The sequence below is a fragment of the Triticum urartu genome, chromosome 1A (assembly GCF_056163025.1).
Source record: "Triticum urartu cultivar PI428250 chromosome 1A, HENAU_Tu73, whole genome shotgun sequence".
Lineage (NCBI taxonomy): Eukaryota > Viridiplantae > Streptophyta > Magnoliopsida > Poales > Poaceae > Triticum > Triticum urartu.
Genome location: NC_141873.1, coordinates 241,480,613 through 241,501,228, shown reverse-complemented (window position 1 = coordinate 241,501,228; position 20,616 = coordinate 241,480,613).

Genomic DNA, 20,616 nt, shown 5'->3' with positions numbered 1-20,616 from the left:
TTTCTTCACAACTCCCGAGTTTACGTAACCTCCTATGGAACGTCTGCTGATGAACTCACAGCTTCTTCTAGAATTCTTTTCTTCAACAAGATTGTGCTTGTTTCCTTATCAAATCCTGGGTCCTGTGAGTTATGGCCCACTTCAACACTTGTATATCTTTAACTCATCCTTGGAGTTACTATTGTTCCATATTCCAACATTACATCTCATTTAAATCCAATAGTACTTCATTACTTCATACTCTTGGGGTAACCATCATAACTAAAACCAAACTCCCACTCATGTGTCCAAACTCCACTCTATGGAATACATTTCCTTTTCCATTGTTCAAGTGTTCACACAGACAAGTATCGCCAAAAATGCACTGGTTCATCCATAATTCATATTCTCTTCATATCAAATCCTTTATTATACCCTTGACCACTACTCAAAACTCAAATTTCACAAGTACTCTATTACAAAAGCTGCCATCCACATAGTTTGGTATGGTCAAGCATTACTTCCATCTTTATTCATTTGCCCTACTTGAAGATGCTTCGGTCCCACTAGAATTGTGCAATGTGATCCTTCAAATCATCGATGTTTTGCTTCATCGTGGTGGCCATGAGCTTCATCTCCATCATCTCCGCATGGACCTCTCTCAGGTATTCCTGAGTGTGATGAAGTCTTGCTTCAAGTATTTCGCCAATCTGACGTATGGCTTCCATAGCAGCTTCACGAACAGAGTCGAAGAATGTTGCTCGTGGTACTCGAGAAATGAAAAAGTATTGCCCCATAGTCTTTGGGCAAACTCCCTTCACACGGTGGAGGTGTACCTCCACATACCAAAGTTCAACTCCATTCTCCATGAAAGGATAACCCTTGTAGATTGCATCTCCTTCAAGATGAATATGCTTCATCATGTCCTTCAGGATTTTTGGGTAATCCTGACCACTAGTCAGGGTCATGATCGTTTCCGGGCCCTTGAGAAAAGACTCGTAAAGGGTTGTCATCTGCAGGCATAAGATAGAAGGGGTACTCAGTATAATGTATGTATTTCCTCGGGTGAAATGTGATTGTTTTTCTCGGAAAAGTTTGGGGTCAGCTTGTCCATGGGTTCAAGGTTTTAGTCTCGGTGAGATAATGAGAGAGGCCCTCACAATCAACTAACAAGTCATAACATTTCATACGGATTGAATTTTGCTTCTAGAAATCTTTTAGATTCGGCCGCGGGAGGCACTTTTATGGAAATCACTTTAGGAGAAGCTACCAAACTCCTAGATAATATTATGGTTAATTATTCTAGATGGCACACTGAAAGATCTACTAGTAAAAAGGTGCGTGCAATAGAAGAAATTAATGTTTTGAGTGGAAAGATGGATGAACTTATGAAATTGTTTGCTAATAAGAGTGTTTCTTATGATCCTAATGATATGCCTTTGTCTACCTTGATTGAGAATAATAATGAATCTATGGATGTGAATTTTGTTGGTAGGGACAATTTTGGTAACAATGCGTATAGAGGAAACTTTAATCCTAGGCCGTATCCTAGTAATTCCTCTAATAATTATGGTAATTCCTACAACAATTCTTATGGAAATAATAATAAGATGCCCTCTGATTTTGAATCTAGTATTAAAGAATTTATTAGTTTGCAAAAGAGTTTCAATGCTCTGATTGAAGAAAAATTGTCTAAGATTGATGAGTTGGCTAGGAACGTGGATAGAATTTCTCTTGATGTTGATTCTTTGAAACTTAGATCTATTCTACCTAAGCATGATATCAATGAGTCTCTCAAAGCTATGCGAATTTCCATTGATGAGTGCAAAGAAAGAACCGCTAGGATGCGTGCTAAAAAACATTGCTTTGTGAAAGCGTGTTCTTCTAGTTTTCATGATAATAAGGATGAAGATCTAAAAGTGATTGATGTGTCCCCTATTAAATATTTGTTTTGCAATATGAATCTTGATAATGATGGCACTGGAAATGAGTCAACTTTAGTTAAAGGCGTCCCAATGATTCGGAGTTTTTAGATCTTAATGCTAAAATTGGTAAAAGTGGGATTAGAGAGGTCAAAACTTTACATAGCAATGAACCCACTATTTTGGATTTCAAGGAATTTAATTATGATAATTGTTCTTTAATAGATTGTATTTCCTAGTTGCAATCCGTGCTAAATTCTCTCCATGCTTATAATCAAAATAAAGCTTTTACTAAACATATCGTTGATGCTTTAATGCAATCTTATGAAGAAAAGCTTGAATTGGAAGTTTCTATCCCTAGAAAACTTTATGATGAGTGGGAACCCACTATTAAAATTAAAATTAAAGATCATGAATGCTATGCTTTATGTGATTTTGGTGCTAGCGTTTCCACGATTCCAAAAACTTTGTGTGATGTGTTAGGTTTCCGTGAATTTGATGATTGTTCTTTAAATTTGCACCTCGCAGATTCCACTATTAAGAAACCTATGGGAAGAATTAATAATGTTCTTATTGTTGCAAATAGGAATTATGTGCCCTTAGATTTCATTGTTCTTGATATAGATTGCAATCCTACATGTCTCATTATTCTTGGTAGGCCTTTCCTTACAACGATTGGTGCAATTATTGATATGAAAGAATGGAATATTAGATTACAATTTCCATTAAGGAAAGGCATGGAACACTTTCCTAGAAATAAAATTAAATTACCTTATGAATCTATTATAAGAGCCACTTATGTATTGCATACCAAACATGATAACACCTAGATCTATTCTTCCTTTTATGCATAGCTAGGGGCGTTAAACGATAGCGCTTGTTGGGAGGCAACCCAATTTTATTTTTGTTCCTTGCTTTTTGGTTCTGTTTAGTAATAAATAATTCATCTATACTCTGTTTAGATGTGGTTTTATGCTTTTAATTAGTGTTTGTGCCTAGTAGAACCTTTGGGAAGGCTTGGGGAAAGTCTTTGCGATCTTGCTGTAAAAAACAAAAACTTTAGCGCTCACAAGATTTGCTTTGATTTTTTACTGGAGAGCGCGATTAGGTTGATTATTTTTGCAGATGATTAATAGATAAATTCCTCACGTCCATAAATTTATTTTAGAATTTTTGGGGTTACCGAAGTATTCGAAACCTAGAGATCACTACAGATTGTTCTGTTTTTGACAGATTCTGTTTTTCGTGTGTTGTTTGCTTATTTTGATGAATCTATGGCTAGTATCGGAGGTTATGAACCATATAGAAGTTGGAATACAGTAGGTTTAACACCAAAATAAATAAATAATGAGTTCATTACAGTACCTTAAGTGGTGATTTGTTTTCTTATACTAACGGAGCTCATTTGATTTTCTGTTTAAGTTTTGTGTTGTGAAGTTTTCAAGTTTTGGGTAAAGATTTAATGGATTATGGAATAAGGAGTGGCAAGAGCCTAAGCTTGGGGATGCCCAAGGCACCCCAAGGTAAAATTCAAGGACAACCAAAAGCCTAAGCTTGGGGATGCCCTGGAAGGCATCCCCTCTTTCGTCTTCTTCCATTGGCAACTTTACTTGAGGCTATATTTTTATTCACCACATGATATATGTTTTGCTTGGAGCGTCTTGTATGATTTGAGTCTTTGCTTTTTATTTTACCACAATCATCCTTGCTGTACACACCTTTTGGGAGAGACACACATTAGTTGGAATTTATTAGAATACTCTATGTGCTTCACTTATATCTTTTGAGCTAGACAATTTTGCTCTAGTGCTTCACTTATATCTTTTTGAGCACGGTGGTATTATTATTTTATACAAATTATTGATCTCTCATGCTTCACTTATATTATTTTCAGATTCCTTTAGAACAGCATGGTAATTTGCTTTGGTTATGAAGTTAGTCCTAATATGATAGGCACCCAAAATGGGTATAATAAAAACTATCATAGAAAGTGCATTGAATACTATGAGAAGTTTGATACTTGATAATTGTTTTGAGATATAAAGATGGTGATATTAGAGTGTGCTAGTTGAGTAGTTGTGAATTTGAGAAATACTTGTATTGAAGATTGCAAGTCCCATAGCATGCGCGTATGGTAACCATTGTGTAACAAATTTGAAACATGAGGTGTTATTTGATTGTCCTCCTTATGACTGGCGGCCGAGGTCGAGGGATGGTCTTTTCCTACCAATCTATCCCCCTAGGAGCATGCGCATAGTGCTTGGTTTTTGATGACTTGTAGATTTTTGCAATAAGTATGTGAGTTCTTTATGACTAATGTTGAGTCCATGGATTATACGCACTCTCACCTTCCATCATTGCTAGCCTCTTCGGTACCGTGCATTGCCCTTTCTCACCTTGAGAGTTGGTGCAAACTTCGCCGGTGCATCCAAACCCCGTGATATGATATGCTCTGTCACACATAAGACTCCTTATATCTTCCTCAAAACAGCCACCATACCTACCTATTATGGCATTTCCATAGCCATTCCGAGATATATTGCCATGCAACTTTCCACTGTTTCATTTATGACACGCTTCATCATTGTCATATTGCTTTGCATGATCATGTAGTTGACATCGTATTTGTGGCAAAGCCACCGTGCATAATTTATCATACATGTCACTCTTGATTCATTGCCCTTCCCGGTACACCGCCGGTGGCATTCATATAGAGTCATATTTTGTTCTAGTATCGAGTTGTAATAATAGAGTTGTAAATAAATAGAAGTGTGACGATCATCATTAATAGAGCATTGTCCCAAAAAAAGGCCAAATAAAAAAGGGAAAAAAGAAATAAAGAAATAAAAAAGGGACAATGCTACTATCCTCTTTTTCCACACTTGTGCTTCAAAGTAGCACCATGATCTTTATGATAGATAGTCTCTTGTTTTGTCACTTCCATATACTAGTGGAAATTTTTCATTATAGAACTTGTCTTGTATATTCCAATAATGGGCTTCCTCAAATGCCCTAGGTCTTCGTGAGCAAGCAAGTTAGATGCACACCCACTTAGTTTCTTTTGTTGAGCTTTCATACATTTATAGCTCTAGTGCATCTGTTGCATGGCAACCCCTACTCCTTGCATTGACATCAATTGATGGGCATCTCCCTAGCCCGTTGATTAGCTTCGTCGATGTGAGACTTTCTCCTTTTTTGTCTTATCCACATAACCTCCATCATCATATTCTATTCCACCCATAGTGCTATATCCATGGCTCACGCTCATGTATTGCGTGGAAGTTGAAAAAAGTTTGAGATTACTAAAGTATGAAACAATTGCTTGGCTTGTCATCAGGGTTGTGCATGATGAGAGCATTCTTGTGTGACGAAAATGGAGCATGACCAAACTATATGATTTTGTAGGGATGAACTTTCTTTTGCCATGTTATTTAGAGAAGACATGATTGCTTAGTTAGTATGCTTGAAGTATTATTATTTTTATGTCAATATTAAACTTTTGTCTTGAATCTTTCGGATCTGAACATTCATGCCACAACAAAGAAAATTAAATTGAGAATTATGCTAGGTAGCATTCCACATCAAAAATTCTGTTTTTATCATTTACCTACTCGAGGACGAGCAGGAATTAAGCTTGGGGGTGCTTGATACGTCTCCAACGTATCTATAATTGTTGATTGTTAAATTCCATTATATTATCTATTTTGGATGTTAATGGGCTTATTTATACACTTTTATATTATTTTTGGGACTAACCTACTAACCCAAGGCCTAGTGCAAATTGTTGTTTTTTTGCCCATTTCAGTGTTTCGCAGAAAAGGAATATCAAACGGAATCCAAATTGAATGAAACCTTCAGGAGAGTTATTTTTGGAACAAACGTGATCCAGGGGACTTGGAGTGGACGTCAAGAAAGAAACGAGGGAGCCACGAGGTAGGGAGGCGCGCCTGCCCCCCTGGGCGCGCTCCCCACCCTCGTGGGCCCCTCGCAGCTCCACCGACCTACTTCTTCCTCCTATATATATCCATATACCCCGAAAACATCCAGGAGCACCACGAAACCCTATTTCCACCGCCGCAACCTTTTGTACCCAAGATATCCCATCTTGGGTCCTTTTTCAGAGCTCCGTCGGAGGGGGAATCGATCACGGAGGGCTTCTACATCAACACCGTAGCCTCTCCAATGATGTGTGAGTAGTTTACCTCAGACCTTCGGGTCCATAGTTATTAGCAAGATGGATTCTTCTATCTCTTTGGATCTCAGTACAAAGTTCTCCTCGGTCTTCTTGGAGATCTATTCGACGTAACTCTTTTTGCGGTGTGTTTGTCGAGATCCGATGAATTGTGGGTTTATGATCAAGATTATATATGAACAATATTTGGTTCTTCTTTGAATTCTTATATGTATGATTTAATTATATTTGCAAGTCTCTTCGAATTATCAGTTTGGCTTGGCCTACTAGATTGATCTTTCTTGCAATGGGAGGAGTGCTTAGCTTTGGGTTCAATCTTGCGGTGTCCTTTCCTAGTGACAGCAGGGGCAGCAAGGCACGTATTGTATTGTTGCCATCGAGGATAAAAAGATGGGGTTTATATCATTTGCTTGAGTTTATCCTTCTACATCATGTCATCTTGCTTAATGTGTTACTCTGTTCTTATGAACTTAATACTCTAGATGCATGCTGGATAGCGGTCGATGTGTGGAGTAATAGTAGTAGATGCAGAATCGTTTCGGTCTACTTGTCTCGGACGTGATGCCTATATACATGATCATGCCTAGATATTCTCATAATTATGCACTTTTCTATCAATTGCTCGACAGTAATTTATTCACCCACCGTAATACTTATGCTATCTCGAGAGAAGCCACTAGTGAAACCTATGGCCCTCGGGTCTATCTTTTATCATATAAGTTTCCAATCTATTTTATTTCGCAATCTTTACTTTCAATCTATATCATAAAAATACCAAAAATATTTATCTTATTATTATTATCTCTATCAGATCTCACTCTAGTAAGTGACCGTGAAGGGATTGACAACCCCTTTATCGCGTTGGTTGCGAGGTTCTTATTTGTTTGTGTAGGTATGAGGGACTTGCGTGTAGTCTCCTACTGGATTGATACCTTGGTTCTCAAAAACTGAGGGAAATACTTATGCTACTTTACTTCATCACCCTTTCCTCTTCAAGGGAAAACCAACGCAGTGCTCAAGAGGTAGCAAGAAGGTTTTCTGGCGCCGTTGCCGGGGATATCTACATCAAGTCAAGACATACCAAGTACCCATCATAAACTCTATTCCCCCGCATTACTTATTTGCCATTTGCCTATCATTTTCCTCTCCCCCACTTCACCCTTGCCATTTTATTCGCCCTCTTTTTCCGTTCCCCTTCTCTTTTCTGGTTCGTCTCTTTTCGCTTGCTTCTTGTGTGCTTATGTGTTGGATTGTGTGTCACGATGGCTCAAGATAATACTAAATTGTGTGACTTTTCTAATACCAACAATAATTATTTAATTAGCACTCCGATTGCTCCTCTTACCGATGCTAAATCTTGTGAGATTAATACTGCTTTGCTGAATCTTGTCATGAAAGATCCGTTTTCCGGCCTTCCTAGTGAAGATGTCGCTACCCATCTAAATAGCTTTGTTGATTTGTGTGATATGCAAAAGAAGAAATATGTGGATAATGATATTGTTAAATTGAAGCTATTCCTGTTTTCGCTTAGAGATTGTGCTAAAACTTGGTTTTCGTCTTTGCCTAAAAATAGTATCGATTCATGGAATAAGTGCAAAGATGCTTTTATCTCTAAGTATTTTCCTCCCGCTAAGATCATCTCTCTTAGAAACGATATTATGAATTTTAAGCAACTTGATCATGAACATGTTGCACAAGCTTGGGAGAGGATGAAATTAATGATACGTAATTGCCCTACACATGGTTTGAATCTTTGGATGATTATACAAAAAAATTATGCCGGATTGAATTTTGCTTCTAGAAATCTTTTAGATTCGGCCGCGGGAGGCACTTTTATGGAAATCACTTTAGGAGAAGCTACCAAACTCCTAGATAATATTATGGTTAATTATTCTCAATGGCACACTAAAAGAGTGTTTCTTTTGATCCTAAAGATATGCCTTTGTTTACCTTGATTGAGAATAATAATGAATCTATGGATGTGAATTTTGTTGGTAGGAACAATTTTGGTAACAACATGTATAGAGGAAACTTTAATCCTAGGCCGTATCCTAGTAATTCCTCTAATAATTATGGTAATTCATACAACAATTATTATGGAAATAATAATAAGATGCCCTCTGATTTTGAATCTAGTATTAAAGAATTTATTAGTTTGCAAAAGAGTTTCAATGCTTTGATTGAAGAAAAATTGTCTAAGATTGATGAGTTGGCTAGGAACGTGGATAGAATTTCTCTTGATGTTGATTCTTTGAAACTTAGATCTATTCCACCTAAGCATGATATCAATGAGTCTCTCAAAGCTATGATAATTTCCATTGATGAGTGCAAAGAAATAACTGCTAGGATGCGTGCTAAAAAAGATTGCTTTGTGAAAGCATGTTCTTCTAATTTTCATGATAATAAGGATGAAGATCTAAAAGTGATTGATGTGTCCCCTATTAAATCTTTGTTTTGCAATATAAATCTTGATAATGATGGCACTGTAAATGAGTCAACTTTAGTTAAAGGCATCCCAATGATTCGGAGTTTTTAGATCTTAATGCTAAAATTGGTAAAAGTGGGGTTGGAGAGGTCAAAACTTTACATAGCAATGAACCCACTATTTTGGATTTCAAGGAATTTAATTATGATAATTGTTCTTTAATAGATTGTATTTCCTTGTTGCAATCCGTGCTAAATTCTCCGCATGATTATAATCAAAATAAAGCTTTTACTAAACATATAGTTGATGCTTTAATGCAATCTTATGAAGAAAAGCTTGAATTGGAAGTTTCTATCCATAGAAAACTTTATGATGAGTGGGAACCCACTATTAAAATTAAAATTAAAGATCATTAATGCTATGCTTTATGTGATTTGGGTGCTAGCGTTTCCACGATTCCAAAAACTTTGTGTGATGTGTTAGGTTTCCGTGAATTTGATGATTGTTCTTTAAATTTGCACCTCGCGGATTCCACTATTAAGAAACCTATGGGAAGAATTAATGATGTTCTTATTGTTGCAAATAGAAATTATGTGCCCGTAGATTTCATTGTTCTTGATATAGATTGCAATCCTACATGTCCCATTATTCTTGGTAGGCCTTTCCTTACAACGATTGGTGCAATTATTGATATGAAAGAAGGGAATATTAGATTCCAATTTCCATTAAGGAAAGGCATGGAACACTTTCCTAGAAATAAAATTAAATTACCTTATCAATCTATTATAAGAGCCACTCATGTATTGCATACCAAACATGATAACACCTAGATCTATTCTTGCTTTTATGCCTAGCTAGGGGCGTTAAACGATAGCGCTTGTTGGGAGCCAACCCAATTTTATTTTTGTTCCTTGCTTTTTGGTTCTGTTTAGTAATAACTAATTCATCTATCCTCTGTTTAGATGTGGTTTTATGCTTTTAATTAGTGTTTGTGCCTAGTAGAACCTTTGGGAAGACTTGGGAAAGTCTTTGCGATCTTGCTGTTAAAAACAGAAACTTTAGCGCTCACGAGATTTGCTTCCATTTTTCACTGGAGAGTGAGATTAGGTTGATTCTTTTTTCAGATGATTAATAGATAAATTCCTCACGTTCAGAAATTTATTTTATAATTTTTGGGGTTACCTAAGTATTCGAAACCTACAGATTACTACAGATTGTTCTGTTTTTAACAGATTCTGTTTTTCGTGTGTTGTTTGCTTATTTTGATGAATCTATGGCTAGTATCGGAGGTTATGAACCATAGAGAAGTTGGAATACAGTAGGTTTAACACCAAAATAAATAAATAATGAGTTCATTACAATACCTTAAGTGGTGGTTTGTTTTCTTATACTAATGGAGCTCATGAGATTTTCTGTTTAAGTTTTGTGTTGTGAAGTTTTCAAGTTTTGGTAAAGATTTAATGGATTATGGAACAAGGAGTGGCAAGAGCCTAAGCTTGGGGATGCCCAAGGCACCCCAAGGTAAAATTCAAGGACAACCAAAAGCCTAAGCTTGGGGATGGCCTGGAAGGCATGCCCTTGAGGAGGTCCTGAATCCACGGGGGGTCTTCCCTTAGAAAGGGGGCTTGAATCCAAAGGGATCTTCTCCGAAGAGGCCGCGGTCTCTCGCAAGGAGGAGATCTGATATGGATGAGCATAGCTCTATCTCTCAAATGAGTTATCACAACGCTAACCCTAGCTAGAAGGAATAGGTGGAGTATTTATAGTCTTAGTGCAAAAGAGGGGGGCGAAGGGGTACATGGGTTGCGGCCCAACATGAATCAGCACACAGGCGTCGGACGTCCGGGGGTCACCGGTCATCCGGAGGCTCGCGAGGGTCCGGACGTCCGGTGCCTGTCGGACGTCCGTAGTTTCGGCTCGGGTGGTCCTCGGTCGGACGTCCGGTCGGGGTCGGTCGTCCGATGGTCATCTGTCATCCGGGTGGCGTCGGACATCCGTCGGTTTGGCCTTGGGTGTGAAGACGCCGGTCGTCCGGAGGGGGCCGGACGTCCGATGCCTGGAGGTCGTCGGACGTCCGGTCTAGGCCGGTCTTCCGGAGCCTATAGCTTCCTCTTCATCACTTCTACGTCTTCACATCCATCTTCCTCTTCTTCTTCTCCTTGCTCCTTAGCTTCACCATGGTACCTGAGCAAGCACAAAGTATCCGTATGAGGTAGTAGCCATGTCTCATGTGTATCAAAGTGGAAATGTGAGAGGAGAGATGTCACCTCGGTTTCAAGAGCTCTTGCACATGCTCATATCATGGGTCCAAGAGGTGTCGAAGGAGATGTAGTTGGGTCCATGGGGATGGCCTTGGGATGCCCCGCATCATCTCCCCTCCCTTGGGGAAGATCTGTCCTCGAATCAAATTCTTCATCACCATGGAAGGGAGAGAGATCTTTGACGTTGAAGATGTCGCTCGCGTTGTACTTGTCACGTGGGAGGTCGATCTTGTATGTGTTGTCGTTGTATCGTGCGAGCACCTTGAAAGGTCCATCCGCTCGTGATCGAAGCTTGGACTTGCGTTCTTGTGGAAAACGATCCTTGCCAAGGTGTAGCCACACGAGATCACCAATATTGAAGACCATAGGTTGCTTTTGGAAGTTGAGCTTGGTCGCAAGGCGTTGAACTTGGCGCTCGATGTGGTTTCTTGTATCTTCATGCACCTTCTTGAGATGTATCGCTCGTGCACTTGCGCCCAAATTGATGCGCTCTTGGAGTGGTAGAGGAAGAATGTCCAATGGTGACAATGGGTTGAATCCGTAGACGACCTCGAAGGGAGACTTGCCGGTAGTTCAGTGTCTTGCTCGGTTGTAGGCGAAGTCGGTGATAGGTAGGCACTCCTCCCACTCCTTGATGTTCTTCTTGATGAGTACCCAAAGTAGAGCGGAGAGTGTGCGGTTCGTAACTTCCATTTGGCCATCGGTTTGTGGACGATATGCCGTAGAGAAGAGTAGCTTGATTCCTAGCTTGGCGCATAGGGTCTTCCAAAAGTAGCTAAGGAACTTGACGTCGCGGTCCGAGACGATAGTCTTTGGCACTCCATGTAGACGCAATATTTCCATACAAAAGAGATTAGCAACGTGTGAAGCATTGTCTATCTTGTGGCAAGGAATAAAATGTGTCATTTTTGAGAAACGGTCCACAACGACAAATATTGAATCTTTCCCATTTCGAGTCCTAGGGAAACCAAGTACAAAGTCCATGCTAATGTATTCCCATGGTTGGTATGGAATTGGTAGAGGCATATAGAGGCCATGAGATTGTTCTTTGGACTTAGCTTTGCAACATGTAGAGCAACAGTTTGTGAAGTGATTGACGTCCCGAAACATCTTGGGCCAAAAGTAGTTCTTCGAGAGCGTAGAGAATGTCTTGTCGCGTCCGAAATGTCCCATTAAGCCTCCTCCATGAGATTCCTGCAAAAGCAACAAACGAAGAGAGACTCGGGGATGCAAAGTTTGTTAGCTCTCATAAGATATCCATCTTGGATGTAATAGCGTTCCCAAGAGGTGTGCGACAAACACTTAGCATAAGGAGTAGCAAAAGTTGCATCATGCTCATACAATTATTTGATATGCTCGAAGCCAATGACATCTAACTCAAGTTGTGTAACAAGCATGCATATGCGGGAAAGAGAATCCGCTACAATGTTTTCCTTATCTTTGATGTACTTGATGACATAAGGAAAAGACTCAATAAATTCACTCCATTTAGCATGACGCTTGTTCAACTTGGTTTGACCCTTAAGATACTTGAGAGTCTCATGATCGGTATGAATGATAAACTCATGTGGACGAAGGTAATGTTCCCATTCATGCAAAATGCGGACTAAAGCATATAGCTCTTTGTCATAGATGGGGTAATTGAGTTGCGCTCCGGAAAGTTTCTCACTAAAGTAAGCTATGGGGCGCTTCTCTTGCGTTAACACACCTCCTATGCCATTACCACTAGCATCACAATGAATCTCAAAAGGCTTGTCGAAGTTGGGTAAAGCAAGCACGGGAGCATGAGTAAGCAAATTCTTAAACTCATTGAATGTGGTATCTTGGGATGGTCCCCAAAAAAAGGCGCATTCTTCTTGCTCAAAGCATGCAAAGGCAAAGCAATGGTGCTAAAATCCTTCACAAAGCGACAATAGAAACCCGCAAGGCCAAGAAAACTATGATGCAAATTGGTTGGTTGTGGCCAAGTCTTGATAGCATTGATCTTGGACTCATCAACTTGAACACCCTTAGAAGAAACAACAAAACCCAAGAAAACGAGCTTGTCAACGCCAAAAAGGCATTTCTCCATATTATCATAGAGTTGCTCTTTTCGAAGAGTTTGTAAAACGGTTCGAACATGGGTGACATGATCTCTAAGAGATTTTCTATAAACAAGGATATCATCAAAGTAGACCACAACAAATATACCAATGTAAGGGTGAAACACATGATTCATAAGACGCATAAAAGTACCTGGTGCTTCCGAAAGACCCATAGGCATGACTAACCACTCATACAAGCCAAACTTGGTTTTGAAAGCGGTTTTCCATTCATCACCCTCTTGTATGCGGATTTGATAGTAACCACTCTTAAGATCAGTTTTCGAAAAGATAGTGGCACCACTAAGTTCATCAAGCATATCGTCAAGGCGTGGAATGGGATACCTATATCGAACGGTGATAGCATTGATAGGTCTACAATCGGAGCACGTGCAAAAGCTACCGTCTCGTTTTGGCACAAGAATGACCGGGACGGCACAAGGGCTCAAACTTTCACGCACATGTCCATGGTCTATGAGATGCTTTACTTGCCTTTGTATTTCTTTGGTTTCTTTGGGGTTGACGCGGTAGGGAGCTTTGTTTGGAAGCGGTGCTCTGGGGATGAGGTCGATGCGGTGCTCAATGCCTCGAAGTGGAGGTAGTCCTGGAGGTAGCTCGTCGGGAAAAACATCGTGAAATTCCTGCAAAAGAGAAGACAACACTAGAGGAAGAGTGTAAGAAGTGTTAGTTCGTGGTGCATTGTCCTTGCACACGAGGACGTAGTGTAGGACACTAGATGGGTTCTCACACACTTCTCTTATCTCATTTTTGGTGGCAAATAAGACTAAGTTTTTTTTTCGCTCATCGTGGAGGTGTTCGATTTGGGCTTGTGGCGCTCACTCTCTTTTTGGTGGCTCGCTCTCTCACTATGGTATCCACAATGGGTGGCTTGCTTATCGGCGATCACTTGACTTGGCAACATTGAACGCAGGACGTACTCCTTGCCCTTCATCATGAAGATGTAGTGGTTCGTTTGACCGTTGTGGATGACTCCTCTATCAAATTGCCATGGGCGTCCAAGGAGAAGATGGCAAACAGTCATTGGAATGACGCCGCACTCCAAGGTGCCTTCGTAGGCGCCAATTTTGAAGGAGACTTGTACTCGGTGCTCGACTTGGATGGTGCCGGAGTCGCTAAGCCATTGCACTTTGTATGGATGTGGATGCTTCGTCTTGGGAAATTGGAGCTTGGAGCAAAGTTCTTCGCTTGCGAGATTATGACAACTCCCTCCATCGATGATGACCTTGACAGATCGTCCATTGATGCCGGCCTTGGTGTGGAATATGTGGCATCGTTGGTCTTCTTCTTGGTGATGTTGGAGAGTCAAGACCTTGGAGACAACAAGAGCAGGACTTGAATCCTCATCACAAAAGACTTGTTCCTCTTCATCGTTCACGTGCCGGTGCACGGCGACTTGCTCGATGGCGTCCATTTCTTCTTCACTCATGGAATTGTAGGTGCCATCATCGTTGAGGATCATGGTGCGCTTGTTGGTGCACTCATAGGACTTGTGGCCTCGGCCTCCGCATGTGAAGCATTTGAAGGAACTTGTCTTGACGGTATCATCGGTTGGAGTGGACGATGATGAAGCTCTCGGCTTGAAGTTGCCCGTAGTAGGAGGATGACTTGGAGTTGACGAAGCTTTCTTGGAACTCGACTTGTCGATGTTGCTAGTAGAAGGCTTGGTAGTCAGTGTTGGAGTAGTTGAAGCTTGGTTGTTGGAGAAACCGTATGTCTTAGAAGAGAACTTGGCATACTTGAAATCATCTTGCACTTGGCGTTCCGGTTTGGTAGCTTGATGCACTAGCTCGATGAGGTTCGAGTATGGTTGGTAGTCGGCGATCTTCTTGATAGGATGGTTGAGTCCATTCAAGAAATGTGACATAGTTTGCTCATCGTCTTCTGTGACATTGGCTCGTATCATTGCAATCTCCATCTCCTTGTAGTACTCTTCAACGCTCTTGGTCCCTTGCTTGAGTAGTTGGAGTTTCTTGAAGAGGTCGCGGTTGTAGTATTTAGGCACAAAGCGTGCTCTCATGACATCCTTCATTTGCGCCCAAGTAGTGATGGGTGGTTCACCTCTTGCCTCTCGGCGCTCTGTGACTTGTTCCCACCAAATGAGAACATAGTCTTGGAACTCAAGGGATGTCATCGCGATCTTCTTATCTTCTTCATAATTGTGCAAACGGAAGATCTTGTCAACTTTCAATGCCCATGAAAGGTACTCTTCGGGATCGTTGCTTCCGTTGAACTTGGGCATGGTGAACTTGAGCTTTCCATAGCGTTGCTCTTCATTGTGTTGGGGTCGGGGATGATGATGCCCATGTTGTATATGTTTGTCAAACTCGTGTCGCTCTTGGTGAGGAGGGTTTTCAACTTCATGTTGATCTTGTCATGGAGGATTTCCATTGTCTTCATGCTCTTGATGAACTTGATGTTCTTGCCGAGCTTGTGGATAAGCTTGTCAAGCTCGAGGAGGAGCTTGAGGAACTTGACGATGTACGCGAGCTTGAAATCTCCGTTCTTGAATTTCGTTGTGAAATGCTTCTTCTTGTTCTCGAGCTTGTCGGCCTCGGTTGGCTACGGCTCTACTTGAATCTTGGAGGTCTTGTTGCGCCGCAACTGCTTGAGCTTCACGGAGTTGTTCTTCTTGGCTTGTGCCTCGGCATCTTGTGCAACTTGTTGTAGACGCGCTCGCTCTTCCTCTTCATGTTGGCGTTGTTGTTGCCGTTCTCGTGCTAGCGCAAAGGCCTCTTGAGTTTGACGTTGTAGGCGCTCTTGAGAGGCGGTGTCGCACAGAGGATTGAGGCTTTCTTGATGATCGTTGCGCGTGGCACGGCATAGAGTGTTTGATGTCGGTGTACTTGAGTCGGAGAGGGTGAAGTCAGAGTGGCGGCTTGAACGGCTCCTTCTTGAAGTGGAAGAAGAGCGGTTAAGCAACAAAGCACGAATCTCGTCCATTCTTGCGTCATTCTCTTGCTTGTGATCGTCGAGCTTGTGGTCTAAGTAATCCCTTGTACATTGCTCGGAGAGTCGCAAGTCGGTGGCGAGGTTGTCGATGCGTTCACTCATAGCTTGTTGCTCTTGATGCAAAGCACGTTGTGCACCAAAGAGGTGACTCTTGGTGACGAAGGAGTTCATGTTGTCGTCTTGCTCCATGAAGAGTGGGTTGGTAGAAGTACTTGGCCTATCCATCATTCCAAGACAAATGTGAGTGGTAGAAAGAGAAGAACGAATACCAAATGTACCTTGACCGAAGTTGAAAGTGGATCAATGATCACTCCAATGTAGGGCAAGGTAATAGAGGCAAAGGTGTCCCGATGTTTCGATGAGATGGTGGCTATCGTTTTCTGTGGGAGTCGACCTTGACGATCCGACTACGAACATGCGAGACGTCGCGCCTTAGCAATCGCTAAACCAACTTCCAAGGGGTTATTGACCACGCCGGAGCACGATCAACCTGACCACGAGGGCCTGTTTCCTGCGAGCAAACGAAGAACAAGCAAGAAACTGAGATTGCAATCTGGATATTGCGAATATAAGATGAAAGCTTTATTGATCAAGGTGGGGTTCTGTGACGTCTTGGTCTGGTCGTTGGACACAAACGAAGTACGCGAAGTTGCAGCTATGGCGAACTTTTAATCTAAACAAAACCCAAAGTCTAAACGACGCCCTAAGGGCTGTATATATGGAGGAAGAGAGGGGAATTTCGTGGCCCTTGAGGGTGGGGTCCGAAACCAACCCTAACTCTTGTTTCCCCACACATACGGACTCTAAAAATAGCCTATACTTAAGTATTTCGAAATTACATGGGCCTGGCCCATTAATAAGGTGACGCAGCACCTAGAATAGCCTATGGACGAATATTATGAAGTGGCATCTTGTATATTTCGTCCATGGCTTCATGCACTCCTTATGGCGGCTTCAAAGTCCTGAAATCATCACTTGTAACTCCGTTCTTGATCCCCTTGCGCATGCCATCAACTTCATGCGTGTTCTTGCTCCAATGTTCATCCTTCTCCAAGCTAGGCCCTTCATTTGAAAGCAAAACAAATGTATCCAATTTAGGCAGCATCATAATCTCATGAACATTAGAATCATTACCAAGAAACGAAAGTACCTGGTAATTTAATTGGCGTGCGCGAGCTCTAGTAATTGGTCCAGTATATGTAACAGTAGGGGCTGTGGGTGTAACAATGGTATTGATGTCCTCATCATCCTCCCCTTCTTGAAATGAAGTCGTCCTCGACGGAAGCTCATCTTCCTCACCCAAATAAGGCTTCAAATCTGCAATATTAAAAGTGGGACTAACCCCAAAATCTGCAGGTAGCTCAAGTTTATATGCATTATCATTTATTTTCTCTAAAACCTTAAAAGGACCATCAGCACGTGGCATTAGCTTTGATTTGCGCAGATTAGGAAATCTATCTTTACGCAAATGTAACCAAACAAGATCTCCAGGTGCAAACACAACATGTTTTCTACCCTTATCTCCAGCAAGTTTATATTTAGCATTCATACGCTTAATGTTTTCCTTAGTTAACTCATGCATTTTTAAAATCAATTCAGAACGTTCTTTAGCATCAAAATTAACCTTCTCCGAAGATGGAAGAGGCAACAAATCAATAGGTGCACGAGGTAGGAAACCATACACAATTTCAAAAGGGCACATCTTAGTAGTAGAATGCAATGAACGATTATAAGCAAATTCAATATGAGGCAAGCATTCTTCCCACATTTTCTTGTTATTCTTCAAAACAGCCCTAAGCATAGTAGATAATGTTCTATTGACTACTTCAGTTTGTCCATCATTTTGAGGGTGACAAGTAGTACTAAAAAGCAGCTTAGTCCCCAACTTAGCCCATAAACATCTCCAAAAGTGGCTAAGAAATTTAGTATCACGATCTGAAACAATAGTATTTGGCACACCATGTAAGCGAATAATTTCACGAAAGAACAAATCAGCAACATTAACAGCATCATCGCTTTTATGACATGGTATAAAGTGTGCCATTTTCGAGAACCTATCCACGACAACAAATATGCTATCCCTCCCCTTCTTTGTTCTAGGTAAACCTAAAACAAAGTCCATAGATATATCCTCCCAAGGAACACTAGGTACAGGCAAAGGCATATATAAACCATGAGGATTGAGTCGTGACTTAGCTCTTTGACATGTAGTGCAGCGAGCAACAAAACGCTCAACATCCCGTCTCATCTTTGGCCAAAAGAAATGTGTAGCAAGTATATCCTCCGTCTTCTTGACGCCAAAGTGTCCCATTAATCCTCCTCCATGCGCCTCCTGCAACAACAAAAGACGAACGGAGCTAGCTGGAATGCATAGCTTGTTAGCACGAAACACAAATCCATCGTTAAGAACGAACTTGTTCCAAGTTCTCCCTTCCTTACAATTCTGCAATACATCTTTAAATTCAGCATCATTAACATATTGATCCTTGATGGTCTCCAAACCAAATATTTTAAAGTCAAGTTGTGAAAGCATAGTATAACGACGAGACAAGGCATCAGCAATAACATTTTCTTTACCCTTCTTGTGTTTAATCACATAAGGGAAAGTCTCAATGAATTCAACCCATTTAGCATGTCGACGGTTCAGTTTTGCTTGACTTTTAATATGTTTCAAAGATTCTTGATCAGAATGTATAACAAATTCCTTGGGCCATAAATAATGTTGCCATGTTTCTAAGGTCCGAAAAAGAGCATATAATTCTTTATCATAAGTAGAATAGTTCAGACTAGGCCCACTCAATTTTTCAGAAAAGTATGCAACAGGTTTTCCATCTTGTAATAACACACCTCCTAATCCAATTCCACTAGCATCACATTCAAGCTCAAAAGTCTTATTGAAATTAGGAAGTTGGAGTAAAGGAGCATGTGTCAACTTATCTTTCAATACCGTGAAGGCTTCTTCCTGTGCGGTACCCCAAACAAAAGGTACATCCTTCTTTGTAAGCTCGTTGAGAGGTGCAGCAATGGTGCTGAAATCTCTCACAAAACGCCTATAGAAACCAGCGAGGCCAAGGAAACTCCTCACTTGTGTGACCGTTTTGGGCTGCGGCCAACTCTCAATAGCTTCAATCTTGGCTTTATCAACTTCAATTCCCTGTGGAGTAACAACATAGCCAAGAAAAGATACTCGGTCGGTGCAAAAGGTGCACTTTCCAAGGTTACCAAACAAACGTGCATCACGTAGAGCAATAAAAACAGCACGTAAATGTTCCAAATGTTCCTCCAAAGATTTGCTATAAATCAATATGTCATCAAAGTAAACTACCACAAATCGTCTAATGAAAGCACGTAAAACTTCGTTCATTAACCTCATGAAAGTACTAGGTGCATTAGTTAACCCAAAAGGCATGACTAACCACTCATATAATCCAAACTTAGTTTTAAATGCTGTTTTCCATTCATCTCCCAATTTCATACGAATTTGATGGTAACCACTACGCAAATCAACTTTGGAGAATATTGTAGAGCCACTCAATTCATCAAGCATATCATCTAGCCTAGGAATAGGATGACGATAACGAATAGTAATATTATTAATGCCTCTACAATCAACGCACATACGCGACGTACCATCCTTTTTCGGCACTAAAATGATAGGAACAGCACAAGGACTAAGGGATTCGCGTATATAACCTTTGTCGAGCAGTTCTTGTACTTGACGCATAATCTCCTTCGTCTCCTCTGGATTGGTACGGTATGGTGCCCGGTTGGGTAATGATGCACCGGGAATTAAGTCAATTTGATGCTCAATCCCGCGAATAGATGGTAATCCCGGTGGCACGTCTTGTGGAAAGACGTCGGCGAACTCCTGCAAAATGTTAGTGACAGCAGGAGGCAAAGAGGAAGGCACGTCCTCGAATGAAAATAATGCCTCTTTGCACACAAAAGCATAGCAAACAGATTTGCTAAAATCTAGATCATCAATATCAGATTTGGTGGCAAGTAAACATGCACTTTTCAATTTAATTTCAGAAGCAACACTAGATTGTTTATTATTATTAGGCTGCATTTGTTGCTCAAATTCTTTTGCCACAATCTGATTTTCACTCTTAGTTTTCTCCTGTTTTGCTTTATTAGCTCTATTAATATCATCTTTCAAAATGGAATCAGGAGTCATAGGAAGCAAAGTAATATTTTTATCCTTATGAACAAGAGTATACTGATTGTTTCTACCATGGTGAATAGAATTTTTATCAAATTGCCATGGTCTACCAAGTAATAAGGAACATGCTTGCATCGGTACCACATCACAATCAACATAATCAGCATATGTAGAGATACTAAAATGCACACGAACAGTACGTGTTACCTTAACCTTGCCGTTGTTGTTGAACCATTGGATGTAGTAAGGATGTGGATGTGGTCTTGTGGTGAGAGATAGCTTCTCCACCATCTCGATGCTAGCCAAGTTGTTGCAACTCCCTCCATCTATGATCACGCGAACAGAACGTTCCTTCACAACTCCCTTTGTATGGAACAAATTATGCCTCTGATTTTGCTCAGCTTGTGTAACCTGCACACTCAAAACACGTTGAGCAACTAAACATTCATACCTGTCAGCATCTTCAGGAGCCATGTATTGCGTCTCATGATCAGAATCGTCTCCACCGTGTTCGTCACGTGTAATAAGAGCCAAAGTCTCCTCATCATAGTCACTAGCGGACTCATACCCACCATCCTCAGTAACAATCATCACACGCTTAGATGGGCATTCTCTCGCATAATG